Source organism: Acinonyx jubatus, chromosome F2 (genome assembly GCF_027475565.1).
Source record: "Acinonyx jubatus isolate Ajub_Pintada_27869175 chromosome F2, VMU_Ajub_asm_v1.0, whole genome shotgun sequence".
NCBI lineage: Eukaryota > Metazoa > Chordata > Mammalia > Carnivora > Felidae > Acinonyx > Acinonyx jubatus.
In genome coordinates, this window is record NC_069394.1 from 69,335,060 (window position 1) to 69,357,434 (window position 22,375).

The 22,375-nt window shown below is 39.9% G+C and overlaps 1 long non-coding RNA gene across 1 annotated transcript in view; it reads left to right on the plus strand.

Moving 5' to 3' along the window:
* Positions 1–22,375, plus strand: part of LOC128312774 (uncharacterized) — a 167,902-nt gene that overhangs the window by 49,370 nt on the left and 96,157 nt on the right. Inside the window, exon 2 of the long non-coding RNA XR_008292468.1 lies at positions 21,775–21,883. This is a non-coding gene — a long non-coding RNA (uncharacterized LOC128312774). The remainder of the gene's footprint in view (positions 1–21,774; positions 21,884–22,375) is intronic.

Below are 22,375 nucleotides of genomic sequence, written 5' to 3' on the forward strand. Positions count from 1 at the left end.
AAAGAGAGAGAAAGCACGAGCAGGGGAGGGGTAGAGAGAGGGAAAGAGAGAGAATCCCAAGCAGGCTCTGCACCGTGAACACAGAGCCTGATGTAGGGCTTGATCTCACAAACCATGAGATCATGACCTGAGCCGAAATTAAGAGTTGTGCTGAGCCACCCAGGTGCCCCTACAAAATAGAGACTTTTAAGAAATCATTTTACATACCTTGTTCTGTTGTGTTAAATTTTTCTTAAAAAAAAAACAAACTTTAAATTCTGTACATCTTATACAATTACTTTAGCTGCCAGATAGTATTCCATTTAATTGTTAAAACATTTTTTGTTTATATTAACCTTACTGTGTGATGATTAGCTTGTTTACAAGTTATCTACTCTTACATACAATGCTGTGGTAAAAATTCTTATGCAGATACTGTATACAACTAGTTTCTCTAAGCAGACACCAAGAAAGAACCAGAAAAAAAAAGTTGCAAAAGAATGGGCCTGATAGGATAAAATTGGCATAAATTTTTGTAACACAAAACTTTTATGGATACAATTTTCATTGAAGAGAGGCTTAAAAACTGCAAACAAATTATTCTAGCTTCAGGATGGTAGTCACCTTTGGGTGACTTTTGGAGGGACAGAGGTAAGGCCTAACAGTATCTTTACCATTTCTTCTTTAAAAATAATCAAAAACAAAAAAAAATTATAACACCTAGTGAGTATATAGGTGTCTTTTTTATTGTTTCCCATCCTTTTCTTGAAATGTTTCATAATTTAGAAAATAATCTTAAATTCTATGAACAGTTTTAGGATACTGTTTAAACCAGAAAGTCCAAATGTATTCAAAATGCATTAGAATCACAGATGAAAGGATGTATTACATGCACATATCTAATTGCCTCACTTGAAAGAAGCTAGCTATAAATAATTTTTTAAAAATAGCCATGAAAAAAATGACTTATAACATTAGGGTTCACATGATTAAGAAACTAAACAGTGTTGTGTTTAAGAGTGTCCCTCCCCCCCCAAATTTTTTTTTGCCCATCTAGAACCTCAGAATATGACCTCATTTGGAAATAGGATCTCTGCAGATGTAAATGGGTTAAAATGTGGTCGTACTGGATTAAGATCCTAAATCAATTACCAGTGTCCCTATAAGAGGAGAGGACATGAATACACACACACACACACACACACACACACACACACACACACACAGAGGAAAAATGACCATGAGAAGATAGAGGCAGAAACTAGAGGAAGTCAAAGAATGTCAGAGGTTGCTAGGAACCAACAGAAAGTAAGAAGAGGGAAAGAAGGATTCTTCTAGTGCCTCTGGAGGGATTATGGCCTTGCCTCCACCTTTATTTTGGATTGTTAGCCTCCAGAACTGTGGAGAGCAAGTTTTCCTTGTTTGGAGCCACCTGTTTTGTGGTACTCTGTTACAGCAGACACAGGCAACCAATGAAAATACTTTTTATTTCAATTCTCTGGTGGTTGGAGCTAGGACTGGAGCAGCACACAGGAATCCCCATGATCAAGAAACAGCCCCACAGGTCATGTCAATGATAATCTATGTCATTTCCAGGACTAGCCGGACTCAACTCAGCTGAGGAGGAAGCTGTAGGTGTCTTTAATGCCATAGAAAATCCGAAATGAGCCAGAGATAAGATACAAAGAAAATCAGAGCAGATCTGGCAAGAAACATGTGGCCATTCTAGAAGATGTGTCATTGAGTGGAACACTGATGCAGTTAGGTTGGAGTTGGCTGACATGGGTTTGAAATTTCGGGGGCTCAGTTTCTTCACCTAGAATATATCCTCATGAACATTAAATGAAATAACAAAGATTTAAAGATCTTGGCACCATTGCAAAAGTTAGATTCCTCCTCAACTGTAGGGTGAATAAAATTGGAGAGGAGATGGACCAATACAGAGACCATTTGAATCTCTGTCTCAGAAGGTAGGATGGCTAATTTAGCCAAGTGTCAACTTGGTTAGGCCACAATATCCAGGTCAAACGTTAATGGAGATGTTTCTGTAAAGGTATTTTTTTAGATGAGCTTAGCATTTAGATTAGTAGACTTTGAGTATAGCAAATTACTCTTCATACTGTGGTGGGCCTCATCCAATCAGTTCACTGATTGAATGACTCTTCCAGAAGAGAGAATTCTACCTCCAGATGTCCTTCAGATTCAAGCCACATCAGCTCTTGCCTGGGTCTCCACCCTGCTGGTCTACACTGCAGATTTTAGACTTGCTAGGCATTACAATTGCATGATCCAATTCCTTAAAAATAAATCTCTCGTCTCCGTCTCTGTGTTTCTGTGTCCTGTTTCTGTTCTGTGTGTGTCTGTGTCTATGGATATGGATGTAGACATAAATCTCGTTGTTGGTTTTGTTTCTCTGGAGTACTCTGACTAATACAGAAGGGATTCAAGAAAAACTTAAAGTGAAATGCTTCTTCTAAGACCAGGGTGGTGTGCAAAACCACTAAGTGGTATGAGTACCTGATAGATAATGGATCGGGAAGGTAGCCCTCGTGTATTCGAAGTTAATTGTTTGCAGGTGTGCTGGTATCATTTGCTTCGGTTGTACAGGTTTAGTGAATAGCCCCTGATGTCCTAACTATTAATCTTCATCCACATGTTGCTGCTGACTAGAAACACTACGTTAGTTTTTCCAGTGCATCACTAGCGAGTGATGGCTTCCCTTGTTGGCATTTACAATGTAAGTCTCTCTTAAGGTTAAAAAAAAAATAATCCCAGAATAAGTCTTCAGGCAATTCATTTTTGAAATTGAATAAGAGCCATTTGGGCAACACACTCCATCTGGTGATACACTTGCTAACTGCTGCCCTCTAATTCTTCTGTTGTTCATATTAAGTACCTTGCAGCCATTCAGAAAAATAGAATTGTATTGCCACATCTTCCTGTGGCCACAGCAACTAATTAGTTCCTGGAAGGTCTGAGTATCTGAGGAGATTACAGGGAGGACCTCTAATTACATACTCAAGCACAGCAAGTTGCTTTGGTGTTTTTTGCTCAGCATTTACAATTTCTACGCCATTTAGATTCGGAGTTTATTGACAGAAAATGGAAAACTTTTATGTTCCACATTCCTGATGGTGGCATCATCATCATTCTTTCAGCTGAATAAAAGGGAAACAAAACTTGGATTTTACTGAAGCAAACAGCTTTACAAAATCTGAAAAGGACCTTCTTTAAGGAAGGTCTGTAGCACAAAATGTATTTGTATTGTTGCTGATATCTTCAAAAGGGTCAAATCTGAAGAATTTACTGAAAAAGCTTTTTATTGCCCTTTGACAGTAAAAGAAAGTTTATTATTTTTATACTTATACTGGAATTCAAGAATCCAATACTGTTTGAACTTCGCAGGTAGATTTCTTGGATCATTTCCCCCTCCCCATCCAGCTTTCCTATATATACATTAGAAGACATTTAAATAGGACATTTGGGATTTTTTTTCCAAATTATTTTCATCCTTTACAGCTGGACTCCATTCTTCTTCCTTTTCTGAACCCTTTCTGGACTTGCCACTATTTTTGTTTTCCCAGCTTTTTTGAAACCCTGTGATATATAGCGTCTGTACTAATCACTTGTCACCTCTTATTTTCAAACAAGTTTAGTGTTATATCCTCAGTCAGCCTTATCAGCTTACTAAGAATAGAAATCATGTCTTCTTGTCTTCTCTTTGGAATATGCTGTTTAATTTTTCATAGATAAGTAAAACAATCCTATTGTTCTAAAATCCATCTTTCTCCCTGGCGTCAGAAAACCTTTTCTAGAAGGCAGTGTCTTTAAAACCTGTTTTCCCCCCAAGTCCTTTAATAATATTTCCCTGGATTCTACATCTACTCATAGATAGTTCAACTCCGTTGTCCCTAGAAAAACAGATGACCAATGAGGGTTTAGATAAAATCCTATTTCATGTCTCTGTGTTACTTAAATCTTTTCTAGGCTCATTGGATGCTTGAGATACTAGCTCCAGGGGACAGCCACTTTCTAGAGAAATGAGATCAGGACATAGTGACCAGAGGGAGAGTTCGTGTCCAGAAGGGATGGTGAGCCTGCTATAGTGGGCAAAGCATAAAAGCCAGAGAATCAATAGGAACCATCTTGGTCGAGGAGGGTCTCCTACAATAGGCAGGAAGGAGGGTAACAGGGAACGAGAGCCTCGGCCATGTAAGCCACTAGTCAGGGTACCACACACACTGGAATTCAAGTCATGTCCCCAAAGTAGTAGTTAGTGAACAGTCTAAAAGAATGCTGCCTCTTACGAGGGGACTAACACCATGACCCAGTTTTGTGATGTGGACCAACCCAAAAGCATCAAGGCAACAGTAAACCATGGAGCCCACGCAAGCACACGAATAGGAAGGCTGGTTGACAGCCAGGCAGATAGGGATAAGTGAATATGGGAGAGCAAGGTTGGAAATGGAGCACATCCTTAAGCTTCGTAATGCTGGAGTAGACAAAGATGGAGGAAGTCGTGCCGGAGGTGACAATGCAGCTGCTGCTCACTGCCCCCCGCCACTGCCCCCTCCCTGGCAAACCCCAGCATTCCCTGTACCTTCAGGGCACTGCGTGTCAGTACTGCTGTAAATCCTCATTAGCCTTCCTCCGGACACTGGACGCTGGAGGGTGGGCCCAAATATCTGCACGTCTGACTGGAGTTGGAGAAGCATGACACCAATACTTCTGATCATTTTTCTTTCTTTTTACCTGTTTACTAGACTTTAGAAGTTCAGAAGTATTATGAGGATGAGAACATCCCACGAAATTTCATGGTGCTGAAGGCCCTATTGTCACCCTTCTCTCCAAGGCACACAATTCACTTTGTACTTATGTGTGTGATGCCCCCTGGAGTTCTATGTGTTTGCCTGGGTGAACTCAGGTTGATTTAAATAGAAAATGTCATGCTAGCAACCTGGGTGGCTCAGTCGGTTGAGTGTCAGACTTCAGCTCAGGTCATGATCTCACAGTTGGTGAGTTTGAGCCCCACGTTGGGCTCACTGCTATCAGTGTGGAATCTTCTTTGGATCCTCGGTCCCCCACATCTCTCTCTGCACCTCCCCTGCTCATGCTGTCTCTCTCAAAAATAAATAAATAATACGTTAACAAAGAAAGAAAGAAAAAATGTCATGCTACAGAGCAGTGTATCCTATTACAGAGTTGCATAGAGGTGTGGTGGAGACCAATAGCTTTATGGTTTGACTGCAGTCAAATCATGGTTCTGCCTTGTGTCTTACTGCAGAGCTTGGGCAAATTACTGTGCCCTAATTTACTGAACTCTGACAACACGTACTCACGAGGCTTAAAGGAGATTTAAGTAAAACAAAATAAGTAAAGTGCTCAGAAGTGTTCCTGGCAGGTGATCAGCACTCCATAAACATTTGTTACCATCAACAGTGTGGTTTATAGTTATAACGTTGCCAATTAGACTTGTGCTAGCACCAACCTAAACCATTTTGCTGCTCTGTTCCAGGATCAAATGAAAAGGCCTAAATTTTTAGAACCAGTACAATGATACTTATTTCATGTGACTCTTGGGCCACTGAGAAATAGATTTATGAAAATATAGGCAAGTATCAAGAGAGTAACTTCTTCTTTCAGGTGGGTTTTAAAACAGAGCAGTCGGCACATTTGAAGACTTATGCGGTAGAGGAAGTGAATGACTCCTGTGTTTTCATTGTTTAGACATTGTTATAAGCAGCACACATTTGTGTAGTAGGTGTGTGTGTCTCTAGTAGCTCTAAAAAATACATGAAATGGATCCTTCACCTGTCTTTTTTTTTTCTTTTTGGTAATTTATATCTTATTTTCCTCTCTTTGTCCCTGTCTCCTTTCACCTCTTTCATAAATAATATATAGCTTTTCTCTGCCATTCTAAAGGGGTCATGGGGACTTTAAACTAAATTGATACAGCTATAAAGGAGGAAAGGAGAGACAAGGGAATACAATGTAACTTTAGGATGGAAAGCTATGTGGTCTGACTGCAAATGTAGAAGCGGCTTTGATTGGGGGTAACACAGTAAAGATCCAAGAACAATCAGAGCCAACTATTACAGATCTCCTGGGCAAAGGGAAAGCTCGGTGGGAGAAATTTTCCTGCATAAGGGTGGGGTAGGGAAATAGCTAGTTAAAATGTTAACAGTATCGGTCATGTGGGGACATGCACAGAGGCTGAGGCAGGTAAGAGCACAGACTCCTTGCCAGGGCTGGAATGAGGACAAGAGTGGGTGGAGAGCTTTGTGCTCACCCACACCTATGCACACGTGTGTTCACACATGGGCACAAGCACACGTATCTTTCAAAAAAATTTTTAAATGTTTGTTTATTTTTAAGAAAGAGAGAGGAGAGACAGAGCATGAGGGAGGAGCAGAGAGAGAGGGAGACACAGAATCCGAAGCAGGCTCCAGGCTCCAAGCTGTCAGCACAGAGCCCGACGTGGGGCTCAAACTCATGAACCGTGAGATCATGACCTAAGCTGAAATCAGATGCTCAACCAACTGAGCCACCCAGGCACACCAAGCACACACATATCTTAAGGGTCCTCTGGAGAGGTGTGGGCTTTCTTTTTGCGGGCCACCACAGAGGCAACACAGCACGTGCAGCACAGACCGATTTTCACAGTTCCCGTAAATTAGGCCTATAAGCAAATCCAAAAAATTAGGATTTGCTCTGAGCTCTCCATTTTGCCCCACCCCCTCATGTACTGCTTTCCTGTTCATGGCTTCTGAAGGTGACGAACTGTAAGCCAGCTCCTCCCATCAGTACTTGAACTGATTTCTTTGCCCTGCAAGGCCCTGTCGCTCATGTACTGGCCATGAGCCAAGGAAACAATTCCATGTGGATGGTGGATGGTATTGTTGAACAATGAAAGGCAAAACTGCAAGCTGCAAGACCAAATGTGTGTGTTTACTTGGGATCTTTGGGATTGCAATCTGGGGGACCCAGACTTGACCAAAATAAAAAATGGGCTCTGGAGAGACAAAAGAAGTCAGGGTTCTTAAAGAGGAAAGAAGGTATTTACAGAAGTTGTTTTGAAGAACAGGTGACTGGTGTGGTTTATCCACATTTACGTTAATCTATGTGTGATTGGTTGCTAGGGCTAGTGTTAGGCAGAAAGTTCATCTCTGTCCGTTATAACATAAGTAAATGTCTTGGATTTTAGCTGAGCTCAGCAGAAATCTCTGAGAATTTGAGACAGACGTGCACAAGCTCTACCTCAGCGTCCTCTTAGTTCCATGTTAAATTATCTCTTAGCAGTGGTTATTCCATTTTACTCTCTCCCTTGTCAGTATTTTAAGCCTATCATTTTTATATCAACACTCTAGTATTTTGGGTTTTAGAAGCAGCATAATGTGTAGATAAGGATTTAGGCTTCATATGCAACCCTGCAGAAGGGCATCTTGAGGGTTTTTTTTTTTTTTGAAGGTTCCAGGAATCACTACAGAGAAGCAGAAGAGAATAGGGGAATTAAAGATGAATGAATGGAATGCAGAAACTTGGTGGAGAAACATGGAGAACAGTTGTGACACCTGATACAAACTATATAGAGGAGGGAAATTATAAAACAAATTGAAGGTAGTCCAAATATTGGGGAATACGAGACATGGCACATGAGAATAAGGGAAGGAGGATATCTTTCTAGTAAATCAGAAATACAGCAACTACCAAAGAAAAGTCGTTAGCTTTGTTTGCCTAACATGAATCCAATCTGGGGGAATGAACTAGCATTCATGAGCAAAAAGAAAAACATGATTTTTTAAAAATTTTAATTGAAAGGTCTAAGGAGGAAAACTATAAAATATACCAGCACTACACCACACTGAAGGAATATGAACACTGACAGGAAGAAATGATAAAAAGAGAGAGTCTATGTTTCATTCTAGTTTATTTGTAATGCAGTAGGACAAAAGATGGAAAATAATCTGGATTTTGTGGACATTAGACACTATTTTATCTGAGATTTTCCTCTGACCTGCAAGAGACATTGCCACACAGGCAACAAGATTGGGGAAGGAATATCTCACAAAATATGTGTACATTCTGTGGGCCTTTTGGGGGGAGAAAACTATGCAAAAACGAAATTATATTAGAGGTAGTAAGTGAAAAGTAGTTTAAGACCAGGGTAATGACACTAATGGGAAAAAAAGACCACAGAATAGACTATTATCCAAGGAAGACATAAAAATGGCCAATAAGCATATGAAAAGAGTGTCAACATCATGAGTTTTTGGGAACTTTAAATAAAAGCCACAATGAGACACTGCTTCATACCCTCCTGAATAGCAGAATCAAATATTCACATAATAACAAGTGCTGGCAAGACTGTGGAGAAATTTGAACCCTGGTCCATTGCTGATGGAAAAAGAAAGTGGTGCAGCCATTTAAGAAAACAGTTTGGCCTTTTCTCAAAAGACTAAACACACAGTTACAATTTAATCAAACAGTCCTACTAAGTCTATATACCCGAGAGCAATTTAAACATGCTCACACAAGACCTTGTATAGAACTATTTCCAGCAGCATTACTTGTTTGCATCAAAATATGGAAACAACCCAAATGTCCATCAACAGACACTAGATAAAAAAATTGTGGTATATCCATACAATGGAATCCTATTTGGCCATAAAAAAGCATGAAGAACCAATACACACTCCACTACAGATGAACCTTGAAAACATGATAAGTGAAAAAAGCCAATTACAAAAGCCACATACTGTATGTTTCCATGCAAATCAAAGTCCAGAATAGGAAAATGTATAGAGATGAAAAGCAGATGATGGGTGGTTAAAGCTGAAAGAGGAAGTGGGGAGCTAGGAGGGTGATAGCTAGAGAGTATGGGGCTGTTTTTGAGGAGATGCAAATGTTCTAAAATTGACTGTCATAATCTGAATATACTAAAAACCATTGATTTGAACACTTTAAATGCGTAAGTTGTATGATATATGAATAATACCTCAATCAAACTGTAAATAGAGAAGTAAGTAAGTAAACTAATGAATACAAAAATTAGAGAAGAGATTAAGATGCTTGTAAAAATAAGCTAATCAAATTGTCACATTTCTTTTCAACAGATAATACAATTAAAGGTGTAGATATCTCAGTGACAGTATTTATTTATAAATTATCAGAATAGATGCGCTGAAAGGAAAGCATAACACCTAAAAATCTCCAGGCCAGGATGGTTGCCCTGGATCATTTTTCCAAACATTTAAAAAAGAATTAACACCAATTTTTCACAATCTTAATTTTTTTTTAAAAAAGGGAAAGAACATTTTACAGTTTGTTTATAAGGCCAGGATTAACCTGATCTCAAACAAGACAAAGATATTAAATAAATAAATAAATAAATAAATAAATGGACACCAATATCTTTTATTTAAAAAATTTGTTTTTACATTTATTTTTGAGAAACAGAGTGAGACAAAGCGTGAACGGGGGAGGGGCAGAGAGAGTAGGAGACACAGAATCTGAAGCAGGCTCCAGGCTCTGAGCAAGCGGTCAGCACAGAGCCTGATGCGGGGCTTGAACCCACGGACCATGAGATCATGACCTGAGCCGAAGTCGGACGCTCAACCGACTGAGCCACCCAGGCGCCCCAACACCAGTATCTTCACAAGACACAGAAATTGTCACCAAAATATCAGTAAGCTGAATCCAACAATATATACAAAGAACTGTACACCATGACCAAGTGGGACTTATTCCAGGTCTGCCAGGCTAGTCCAACACTTGAGGATCAATCATATGAAAAGGACAAAGAAAAAAAAAAAACATTCAATGATATCACTTGTTACAGAAGAAGCATTTCACAAAATCTAATCCATTCATGATAAAAAACAAACCTCTCAGCAAACTAGAAATAGATAGGAATTTCCCTATTTTGATAAAGCACATTTACCAAAAATCTACAGCTAAATTCATATGAATATTTCCTCCTGAGATAGAGAACATGTCCCAGTCAGCTCATGTTGCCATGACAAAATACCATAGACTGGGTGGCTCAAACAACAGAAATTTGTTTTCTCATGGTTCTGGAGACTGGAAGTCTGAGGTCAGAATCCCAGCATAATTGGATTCTAGTGAGAGCTTCCTTCATGATTTGCAGATGGCCACCTTCTCATGTGTTCTTACAAGTTCTTATTTTAGTGCAATGGCTTGAACTTCCAGTACTATATGGGGTAAGAATGGTGAGAATGGGGATCCTTGCCTTGTTCCACTATGGACTGAATTGTGTACTTTCCCCAGTTCATATGTTGAAAACCCTACCCTCAATGGGATTGTATCTGGAGATGGGGTCTTTAGGAGGAATTAAGGTTAAAGGCCACAGTCCTGTCAGATCGGGTCCCCTTACTTCTATACTCTTTAGCCTTAATTCTTCCCAAAGACCCCATCTCCAGATACAATCCCATTGATGGATAAGTATTTGAAAGCCACAGGTATCCAGAATACATAAGAACCTTCCAAACTTGACAGCAGAAAATCTCATGCAATCCAGTTTTGAAATAGGCAAATGACGTGAATAGATATTTCGCTGAAGAAGACATACACCTGTATTGAGACTAAGCACATGAAAAGTTGCTCAACATAATTAGCCATCAGGAAAAAGCAAACTGAAACCACAATGAAGTAGCTGTGTACATCTGTCTAAATGGCTAAAATAAAAAGTAATGGCAACACCAAATGCTTACAAGGATGCAGATAAACTGGATCAGTTACACCTTGCTGGTAGGAATGTAAAAACTGTAGAGCCACCTTCAAAAATGCTTGGCCCTTTCTTATGAAATTAATATGGAATTGCCATACGACCTAGAATATGCAATCTTGGGCATTTGTTTCACAGGAATGAAGCATAGAAATGTCCACACAAAAACCTCTACCCCAATGTTCACAGCAGCTTACTGTTAATAGAATGAAACAGGAAAAAGCCCTGATGTCCTTCAAAGGGTGAATAGTTAAACAATAGTTAATACATTGAAACCAAGGAATTTTACCCTGCAATAAAAAAGCAGCTGTCCTCACTGTACGTAAGACATGGGAGAATTCTCTGGCTAGGAGGGCCTCTTTCTCTTGCACTGTGCTGAGCGTTCACCCTTGAAAAGGAGTTGAAACTCCTCTCTTCCCCTTTCTGTGTTCCACCAGGGTGATGTAATCTCTCACCTGGATTCCAGAGCTCTGATAAAGCTGTTTTCACCCATGAAGGACTTGTTAAATTGGCAGTGCTGTGGTGGTGGTGGTGGGAAGGGTGGTGAAGGATGCTCGGGACCTCCTGTTCTGCCATCTTGCTGATATTATTTCCCAGTAATGTTTTAAATAAATTATACAAAACAGGAAAACTAGGACATTAAAAACAGACCTTTTACACTTAGCAAACTATTTTCCCCCTTCGCTGTACCTCATTCCTTCCTTTAGATATGGGGTTCCATATAACATCATTTCTCTTCAGCCTACAGATGCCCTTTAAGCATCCCTTACATGGCAGATCTATGGGCTGTCACTTATCTCAGCTTTTGCCCATCCGAAAGTGTCTTTACTTCACCAGCATCTCTGAAGGATACTTTCATTGGATATAAAATTCCAGGAGGAGGTGAGTAAAGTCATGACTAGTTGTGGACTGGATCCTTTGTCGGTGGGGTGTGTGCAGCCTAGGTACCTCCTCATTGCTCTTTTGTCATCACAAAGTTTGGTGACAAAGACCCCAAAGAGAGGTCTTGGCAATGGTGGTAGTGAGAACTCAAGAATTCACTCCATGGGTTACGTTCTTGTAGTGTGTTTTTACTGTGGGAGAAAGAAAGATTAGGTGTGTAGAGAAGACTCAAATTTTTGGACTTTTCATATTGGTCATTATTCGGTGAAAGTGGGGAAGCAGTATCTCTGAGGACAGGCAAAATAATACTTTATATCATAAAAGTTATCCTGCGTGGATTATTAGGATGGATAGGAAAGAGAACAGATAGGAGCCTGGGAGATTAGTTTGCACTTTAGCTTTTAGCTTTTAGCTTTTAGCATAAACTCAGGGTGCAGAAACCAAAACATGAGCTAGTGCAATAATGTTCATTGGAAAGCAAGAGAGGAAAGGGGTTCAAAATCATTTTGGAGGATGTTCTGACAAGACACAAGTAACAAATCAGTTTTGAAGTACATGGGGATGTTTCTAAGTTAAACAACCAGGTACTTGGCAATGTATTAATTGATTTATTACATATTAAGTGGAGGGGCAGGGTTGAGGGGTGGCATTAACTCCATGTTCTAGGCTATTTAGCGAAAGCATGTGACTGCATTTGGGACACTTGCTGAGAAGAGATTTCAGAAATGGAGATCAGATTAGATAAAAGGAAATTTTTGGTGTATATTGAAGGAGCATGTCACGTAAGTAGAGAACAGAATAGAAACTAGAAACAAGAAAGAGCTGAGGACCAAGTCCTAGGGACAACAATATTTAAAAGTCAAGGTGAAGAAAATGAGGGGGCAAGGGAGGTCGCAAACGCTAGGCAGGTGGACAGTAGGTGAGGGTGAAGGGTACAGTGGAGATTATGGGAGAAGTCTCAGGAAATGGAGATAGTCAACAGGTTCCAGAGGAAAGCAGGCTCCTCTCAGTTGGCACTGTGCTCAGTGAGGTAGTAACGTAAGGATGGCAACTCATTGTACTCTTGTCTCAGGGTGGCAGTATTTCTTCAACTACATTTAAAAGAAACTTTTGTAGATACTTCAAAAACAGTGGCGCTCAAACAGTACATATTTGGAACAGGATAGAGAGGGAAGTTGAAATGTTGTTTACCTCTTGCATTATTAACCAGAATGTGGCATTCTGATCAGTTCCATTTGATTTTTGTCGTGGAATCCTTGACCTGGACCAATGAGAAAAAGCAACATCCTTTAGTATCGCTTGACAGATACACATACAGAAACCTTCCTATGCCACGTGAATGGAAAAGTGAGGAGGACATTGTTACTCTCCCCATGGTGGTTCTGCTGCTGTTCCTATCACTGCTTCCCATTGTCCTAAGCCTCAGCGAATGGTGACTGTCAACGAGTTCATTCCCACATCCTTTGTCTGAGAAAAGCGTATACACTGGAAGAGGGAAAGATCGAGGGAGATCATTTAAACCAGTTTTAGAATAACAATTCTAAAACTTGCTGCCATTTAGATATCTGATGGTGAAATGTCACGGTCTTCTAGATGAGGCAAAATCCAATCATCTCACACAGGCCCAGACTGATTCTCTGGAACACTAAGATCTTTTGTTTTCTCTTTTCTTTCAGTTGAACCAAAACCAGGATACCCCCGTTCCCTAGCCCTGCCAGATAGGAAAATTCTACGTAATTAATTATAATAAGAGCTTAACCATTTAAAATATCTTAAAAGGTAATAATTATCTTCATAACGCTGAGGAGTCATCTACACTGCAGACAAGCACTTGGCAGTGGGTGCTGTAATTAGGGCAGGGGCTGTAGCATTTGATGAGCTTGAGCTTGGAGAGTGGGACTTCTGATACACACATTTAGTTTCCAAGATGACACAGAATGTGCTAAGGAATTGAAAGAGCCTGTTCTTTTTTTTTTTTTTTAAACAAATTCAGAACTGGGTATGGGGAGTGGTCAGTCCAGGGAGTGAAGGACAGCAGTGGGTCATTTAGGGAAGGCAAGGTAGGAAAATGCTTCCTAAAGTGTCCCACACCAAGGCACCATATCTGATGTCCAGTGGTTCTCTTAATTTCTTTAAGAAACATTATCATAAGGTAAATTCGTCTTTTAAAAAAAAAGATGATATGTACTTATAGATGCTACAACAACATTTTTTGTTGTAATTAAAAATAATGTTGCAAATATGAAGAATCATAGTAAAATTTCCACGTGGCTTTACATCATTACTTTAATGTTTTGCTGCTGGTGTCATTGAAGTTGACTTTTTCCCAAGAAGATGGAATATCTGCATTTTCAAATGTGACGACAAACAGATACATATATAACCCACTAATTTACAGCAAGCTAGGGAGGTATGGCATATTCTAAAGCTATTAATGTGTTGTCATTCTCAAACTTACTATTACCATATGTCTCATAAGCCAATCACATTCTCTTGATAAAAGTTGCACTTAATGCATGTATAGCTCACTTACTGAATACATAGTTCTTTGTCACCTAGTTCACTTAATGCATACACAGTTCTTCATCATTAGCTACAGACTATCCCTGGGAATAGAGGTGGGGAGTAAACCTGGAAAATGACAGTAAAAAAAAAACAAAAACAAAAACAGAATAGCACCAGTAACAGTAAATCTCTTGAGGAGGGCTTAGTAATATTAATAAATGTGAGAATTTTACTTTTGTAACTTATAAGATTTCTAGGAAGACAGCTGGATCACCGCGAGATTTATTGGTCCATTTCATTGTATGCAATGTTTTTTATTATTTTTATGACTAAGCATTGCATCTTTAAATTGGAACTTCATAAAATGTGAAGCATTTTACCTGGAAGTGATACAGTGATGTCATTAATTGGCGATAACCTATCCATGTGTAAGTCTAACCTCTCCAGAGTCCAAAGACATCATCTCTAAGTAATCCAAGACCTCATCATGTACTGTTCCCTTCCTTGTATTAAAACACAGAGAGCATCTATGGTTCAGAACACACACTTTTTAAGATGCTGTAACAAAATACCGTACAATGAATGGCTTCTATACAACAGACATTAATTTCTCATGGTTCCGGAGGCTGGAAGTCTGCCATCAGGGTGCCAGCATTGTCGGGTGAGGGCCATCTTCCAAACGCAGACTTCTCATTCTGTCCTCCTGTGTCAGAAAGGGTTATTAGGGAGCTCCATGGAATCTCTTTTATAAGAGCATTTACCCCATACATGAGGACTCCACCCTCCGACCAATCACTTCCCAAAGGCCCCACCTTCCAACACCATCACATGGGGTGTTGCAATTCCAACACAATTTGGGGAGTGGGAGACACAAACATACGGACCATAGCAGGGGATGATTAACAAGATTAATATCCTATAAAGTGCCTGGCACATGCTAAGTGCTAGATTGTAGCTATTATACGGATCCCTTTTATGTATGATTTTACCTTTATCCCTCTTTTGGGTTTTCAAACGTGCATATCTGAGGCTAAAATTAATATGGCTATCTATGTGTAGAGATTTATTTAAAAATATGTTCTAAAATATTTTGAGTATTGAAAGCCTTCAGATTCTAGCGATATGTCAACACCATCTCTTCTCTGTGACATTGGGCTCTCCCAGTGTCCTCCCTATGAGCAGGAGAGGTGAGCGACACCAAAACTCTCATGGTCTGTCATGGTTTTGTAACTGTAGGCACACTTTACCTTGTTTTCGTTGTCTGAAAAATAGAGACAAAAAAATTGAAACCTGACTGCAGATGGATTGTAAGGAATAGCAAGTAGGAAAAATAATAATGAAGCAGTTAGCTTTCTTTAAAGTGTTGCAAGGTGGTATCATATTTTAATTATGTTCTCTTCACAAAACAAATAGCAAAAAGCAATCAATCAACTTAAGGGCATAATTCACCTAGTTTAAAATTGGCCCAAAAGTATGGTCTGAGACAAATTGCAAATTGTAGCTTTAGCTTCAATGCCCCTTTGTGAATATTGCCCAGTGCCTTTGTGGTAGAGTCCCCACCCTAAGAAATGTGGTAAGGGGCGCGGGGTGGGAAACAACAAGAAAAGGGAAGGCATCCTGGCTATGTGCACTCATGTGACATTCCTCATGACCCTGTAACGTGAGACCACCCAATCAGACCATACATATGTCTGTGTATTACCATGTAAGGGAGACAAAGAAGTAAAAAATTTATAAAAGGCTACACCTCACTGTGCTGGGGGCTCAGTTTTTCCAGTCCCAACCTACTGAGCCTGTGCCTGCATAAATAAAGCTGCTTCCTGGTTAGAAAGGCCTCAGTGTATCCTCCCTCTATTTGAGAATCGTGCTGCACCTTGAGTGAATAATTGGTAGAGTTATTACTGAGGATGACGAGATTATACCCAACGCTTGGCTAGCCAAAATGTAACACAGAGATTTCTGCTGGGTTGCAGTTAAGCTTGGAAGGGGCATGGGTCTCTTGGAATGCAGGAGGCCTGCAGCCTGCAGAGCCGCCCTGACTGCTGAATGCCCCGGGGGCTTGCCCTCCTGGTTGTTTCTGCAGTTCTTGGGGGAACTCCTACTATACGTTGTTTAGCAGAACGTTTCGCAGAACGAGAGGACACATAGACCCTTGCTGCAAATCTCTGATTTGATTGGGCTCTTGTGATTGTTCCCCCTTAAGTCCTGCGCTCCTTGTTTCTGCATGCCTGGAATGTTGTACGCCCTCTGCACACAGCAAGCCAACTGAGATTTGTGATTGGCCTGACACTGCAATAGATGAGAGTAAGTAAGAGTGAGGCGAATCCAGTCTTCGTCTGCAAATGCTGACCACCCCCTGCTGTCTCCTGTCTTTCTTAGCAAAGTGTGGAGTGATCTTTGACCCCTTGGCACAGGGTTTGCCGGCCATGCCCTGCAAATAATTAGTGCAGTGACCTCCATCAGGAGGTGGCGGCAAAAGCAGGTACGGGGTCAAGTAGGAACTGCATTGTTTTCTAACTCAGCGGTGCTGGATCTCTACACCGTCATTGTCATGTCTTCAGTATATTGGGGATAATCAACCTTCCAGTCACCTCAGAATTATTTTAAAGATTAATAATAAAAATAATTGTTCACTTCTTTTTCTTCTTTGAACGGAAAGCAGTGATGGAAGCAGAGTAAGAAAAAAGGTTAGGATTAGCCAAGAGAAACCTGCCTGAGAAGCTGCAGTGAGAGGGACCGTGATGGACGATGATACAAACAACCAGTTTAGTTACAGGACGCGGGGATCCATCACTAGGAAGCAGACATTCCTAAGTGTTTATGAGGGAGTCCTAGAAACCCAAGAAAGGATCAATCTTCCCCTCAAGCCACAGTGCTAGTGTCATGGTAGGGGTGGCATGTTGTTGGGGAAAGAAGAAGGGCTTGAAGGCAAGTGGGCCTGGGTAGGAATCCTCATCTGGTGAATTACTGGGAGCGGTTCCTTGCTGAGTCTCAACATCTTTCTAAGTAAACTGGGGATAATAATATTTATCTTCAGGGAGGCTGTGAGAATCAAAAGCGTTAATGCATATATATAACCTACAGTAAGCATTTAACCTACAGTAAGCAAGCTGTAAATACAGAGTGTTGTTAATCCCCTGGGACTCAGTGTTCTCCCTGCACTGCCCTTCTCTTCATTGACTGTACTTCTTACTAGGAAACCACAGATCACCAAGTTTCTAGCGGAGCTTATGGTTTCCCGTTATCAGTCACATGCTCCTGAGCAAAGGAGATATGTTAAATGTCCAAGGAATATTATTTCAGATTAAATTCTTCAAGTTGGTAGAAAAACTAATTATAAATCTATTGACCTAATCCCTGACCATGTTGACTTCATCATTATTTATTGCTTGTATCTTCCGTTACTTTCCAGTTACTGTCTCCTATTAGTGAAGTATATTGTAAATAATGGAAGGAAGAGGACCTCACCTCCCCATTTCTCTCAAACAAGCCACTTTAAATCAGAAAGCTTTGCTGTTGTGTTTTTAGCAGGGTACCTTGTGGGCTTACTTTAATTGGAGTGTATTTATGATAGTATTACCAGTGCCACTCAGGAACACGTGCTAGGGGCACTGGGTGGCTCAGTCAGTTAAGCGCCCATCTCTTGGTTTGGGCTCAGGTTGTTACTTCAGAGTCCCGAGATCGAGCCCCATGTGGGGCTTCACTCTAAGCATGGAGCCTTCTTAAGAAAGATGCTCTCTTGGGGCGCCTGACTGGTTCAGTTCGTGAAGTGTCTGACTTCAGCTCAGGTCGTGATCTCACGGTTTGTGGGTTTGAGCCCCGTGTCAGGCTCTGTGCTGACAGCTCAGAGCCTGGAGCCTGCCGCAGATTCTGTGTCTCCCTCTCTCTCTGCCCCTTCCCCACTAGCACTGTGTCTCTCTCAAAAATGAATGAACATTAAAAAATTTTTTTAATTAAAAAAAAAAGATTCTCTGTCCCTCCCCTGCTCATGTGCACGTGTGCACATGTTCTCTCTCTCTCTCTCTCTCTCTCACTCACTCGCTCGCTCAAAACAAACAAAAATATACCCTCTAACTTGGATGGTAGAATTTTTTTCAGTTCTTATAACTTGTGAAAAATGCACTCATTTTCAAATTGCGATGTGTATGAAGATAATCATGTATGTTAAATCTATGTAGAACCTAAGTAATTTTCAGGGCATACTATTTTCCATACCTAAAATCCTTCATAAAAATGTAATTTTGATTTAATTAAAATGCAGTTTGTAAAGACATGCATATGCTTGGGGGGATAAACAAACCTTTCTCTTCACATAGTAAACACTGGGTTTTGTGACTCTTAAGCATCTATACTCCTGTCTTGTGGTAATGCATCCCCGTTGCCATATTCTTTTTGAGAAATTGCTTTTTGTAAAGACAGAAAGAAAACAATGTGATGTGGTGGTAACATCAATCGAAATGGCCTGACTTCCCTGAGCCAAGGCGGGAACATGTGGCCCAAGGCAAACCAATTGGATTCAGTCTCCTGTGATTTTGAAACATGAATAAAATAATGCCAATGTGGGGGGAAAAACAATTGGAGCCAGTTTATCTAGCTGTCAGTACGCTGGTTAGGTAATTCCACTGACTCCATCATGTTGCTAAGGACCAGAATCTCTCTCCTTGATTTCCACATTCACAAGGTATAGACTCATCTTGTTCAGCCAGCCGCCTCCTGTGTGGTCTCAAGATGGCTGCTCATGTCCCAGTTTCACAAGGCAAGATGATTCTGTGGACTGGCGGTCTGATCAGGGCTCAGCGGGACAGCTAAGCTCGGTAATGTGGCTAAACAAATAAATACACACCAACTGTAATTATATGGCTCTAGAGTTGCAAATATTTTGATTTATTATTTCATAAATCTGTGAAAATATCCTGAGTATAATAGTCTACGAATGTTGAAGTTGTACTTTAGTACCAGAGCCTACTTTCAGTGACTTTTTCGGTAGTAATTTTGGAGGGAAGAGAAAAACATCTTATTTCTGTTACTCAGGAATCCCTTACTGTTTCTTATTTTACATTTCTCTCTGTACAGAATCCCCTCCAGCCATAACAGCTAGAGCTAAAATTGTTCGTTTGATGATGCACTGGGATTTTGCTTTTTCACTCTCCTGTGCCCACTTACGTCTATGATCAGGGAGTCTTCATTAAATGTTTGTTGAATTCATAATTAAAAATAGATTAAGTGAGGAAAGGCAATTGCTATGATACAAGCACTAGAAAATGGTTATTAGAAACAACAACAATGACATAGACATGATTCTTGCAAAAGAAAAGGAAATGTATAGTTGAGGTTTAGAAAAATGAGAGCAGAATATGAGCTGCACGTTAAAAGCCCACCGTCTTGGAAAAAAAATACCACTGTCTTGAGATTCATAAGACTTGGCTCTGAGAGTTATGTGGATCACTCAGGCACATAATGTTGACAGTGAACAATCAACCTTTTTTTGTTGTATTTTTTTATATGTTATAAAATTCATTCAGGTAACACTATCCTTGGTAACACAAAAGTAGAAACTGTTCTTTAGATTTATAAACCTGTAGCATTAGAAGGACCTAAACTTTATCTTTCCATCTAACTTGTTCATTTTAAATGAAAAGATTAAAGTGTGGACAGGTTCAAGTAACCCATACCATTTTAATAGCATCTACTAATCACTTATTCTGTGTTGTCTTAAATCATTTACTTACACATGTTCTCTCATTTAATGCTCTCAGCAATTCAACGAAAGAAATCCTAACTTATGTATCAGCTAACTAAAATTCAGCAAGGTTAAGTAACTGGTCCAAGGTCACACTGCTGTGCTGCTCATCAGCAACAGGCCCAGCTCTGTTGACTCCCAGCCTAGCATTCACCAGTAGTCAGACCTCTGAAACAGCCTACATGGGAATCTGGATCCCAGGAATTGGGCAGAAAGGTTTAGGTGGTCTCTCTGTGCAGTTATAACATATGAGCATATGCTTTTATGAAGATTATCTTGAGGCGCCTGGGTGGCTCAGTCGGTTAAGCGTCTGACTTCAGCTCGGGTCATGATCTCACAGTTCATGGGTTCGAGCCCCACATTGGGCTCTGTGCTGACCGCTCAGAGCCTGGAGCCTGTTTCAGATTCTCTGCCCCTCCCTGCTCGTGCTCTCCCTCTATCTCAAAATAAATAAACATTAAAAAAATAATAATAATAAAGATTGTCTTGTCCTAGGGGGTGCCTGGGTGGCTCAGTCGGTTAAGCATCTGACTTTAGCTCAGGTCATGATTTTGTGGTTCATCAGTTTGAGCCTGATGTCGGGCTGTGCTGACAGCTAAAGCCTGGAGCCTGCTTCACATTCTGTGTGTGTGTCTCTCTCTGTGCCCCTACCCCCTCACACTCTGTCTCTCTCAAACATAAATAAACATTAACAAAATTAAAAAAAAAAAGGAGTGGGGGGCACCTGGGTGGCTCAGTCAGTTGAGCATGCGACTTTGGCTCAGGTCATGATCTCGCAGTTCGTGAGCTCGAACCCCGCTTCGGGCTCTGTGCTGACAGCTCAGAGCCTGGAGCCTGCTTTGGATTCTGTGTCTCCCTCTCTCTCTGCCCCTTCCCCACTCATGTTCTGTCTCTCTCCGTCTCTCAAAAATAAATAAATGTTAAAAAAAGGTTTTAAAAAAAGATTATCATGCCCTATTAACAGCTTTTAATAATATGCTTAATGTTTACAAATGTCAAAATAAATGGAAAGAGAGAATATCATGAAACTGTACCTGCTGAAATAGCTATTTAAGCTAGATCACTGATTGCATTCTAATCAGGATGAAAAAATAGCTGACATTCCTAATGTAGAATAACCAGGTTGGTGGGGTGCAGGGAATATCAGGATTAAATACTCCAATGATACCCTTTTCTGTTTCTATTTAAATAATATTGAGAGCACAGGGTATGAAAGTATGGGCAGGGTGTCCCTATGAGGTGATAAGAGACTGGCAAGGTTCCTACAAGAAGAGCCAGAAACGCATGGCGAAGAGTGCCACTCATTGTCATCTTACCCGCTGATTCTGGTTAATACATAATGTCTGCAATGAGTTCAGCAGGAAGCCTCTCTGTAGTTCTGTGTTCAAAGCTAGGGTTATTCATTAATTCATTTGTGCAGGCATTCATTCAATTTGTTATCCTCATTGAGCTCATGTGATTGGTAAGTTGCAGTTATGGGAAAGAAGTATGGGAAATGTTCTGAAAGACTATCAGAGATGTGCTTTCAAAGAACAGAGTTGATATATGTTGGGTAATATAATTAGAGTAGATTAGTCTAACTTTAGTGCCTCCTCTTTATAGAGATAGAAGCTTCCCTTCTCTACATTGTTTTATGTAATTAGTTTCCTAGCCAGAAATGTTTTATTTTTGTTCAGTGGTCCCTAATTTACCAGCCTCTTTTCCAGGACAGCATTTCCTACTACCCTAATAACGACAGTGGAATGGCTATGCTCTGCTTAATGGGCATGAGTTTTAAACAATAATGTCATTTCTGAACACTTAACGAGATTCACAATTAAGAAGGCATTGAAGTTCAAGGTCTTATGAAAAAAAAGACAGTTTTGTAATCATAATGTAGCCATCTAAGTTAGTAACCCAAGTAGTCTTTTTCTTCTAATTTAAGGCTTGAAGACATGAATGTATTCCTGTTTATTACTGACCTTGAAATAATCCCAAATGTGAAAAGCTGTTTGACTCCCATCACAGAACTACATATGTGTGTGTATTCATAGGTATGTAGATATCCATGTAAAATACTGTAGTATAACAAGCACGATACAGATGAAGTATATCTGTGTGTAGGTACAGTAAACTATAATCTGTATCTAGACTAAACTGTGTCTGTATCTATAGTGTATCAAACCAGTATATATATTATATATACCATATACTAATAAATATTTATATATACTATATATTGTTATATATATTAAATATGTGCCATATAATGATAAATGTATTAATAATTATATAATAAATATACTATATATATTTATATATAGCAGTTTGTGTGATAGTTGTCTTAACAGCCATTTCACATATTGAATTATATATAGTATTTATATCTATATCCATTATGATATATAGTAGATACATATTAATGTGTATAATTACTTTTGATTCTTAAGATACAATTTGAGAAGAAAAAGTCACAATTTTTAAGGAATGAACCAACACACATAGGACTTCTGTTTTCAGTGTAGACTAGATTAGTAACAGTGAAA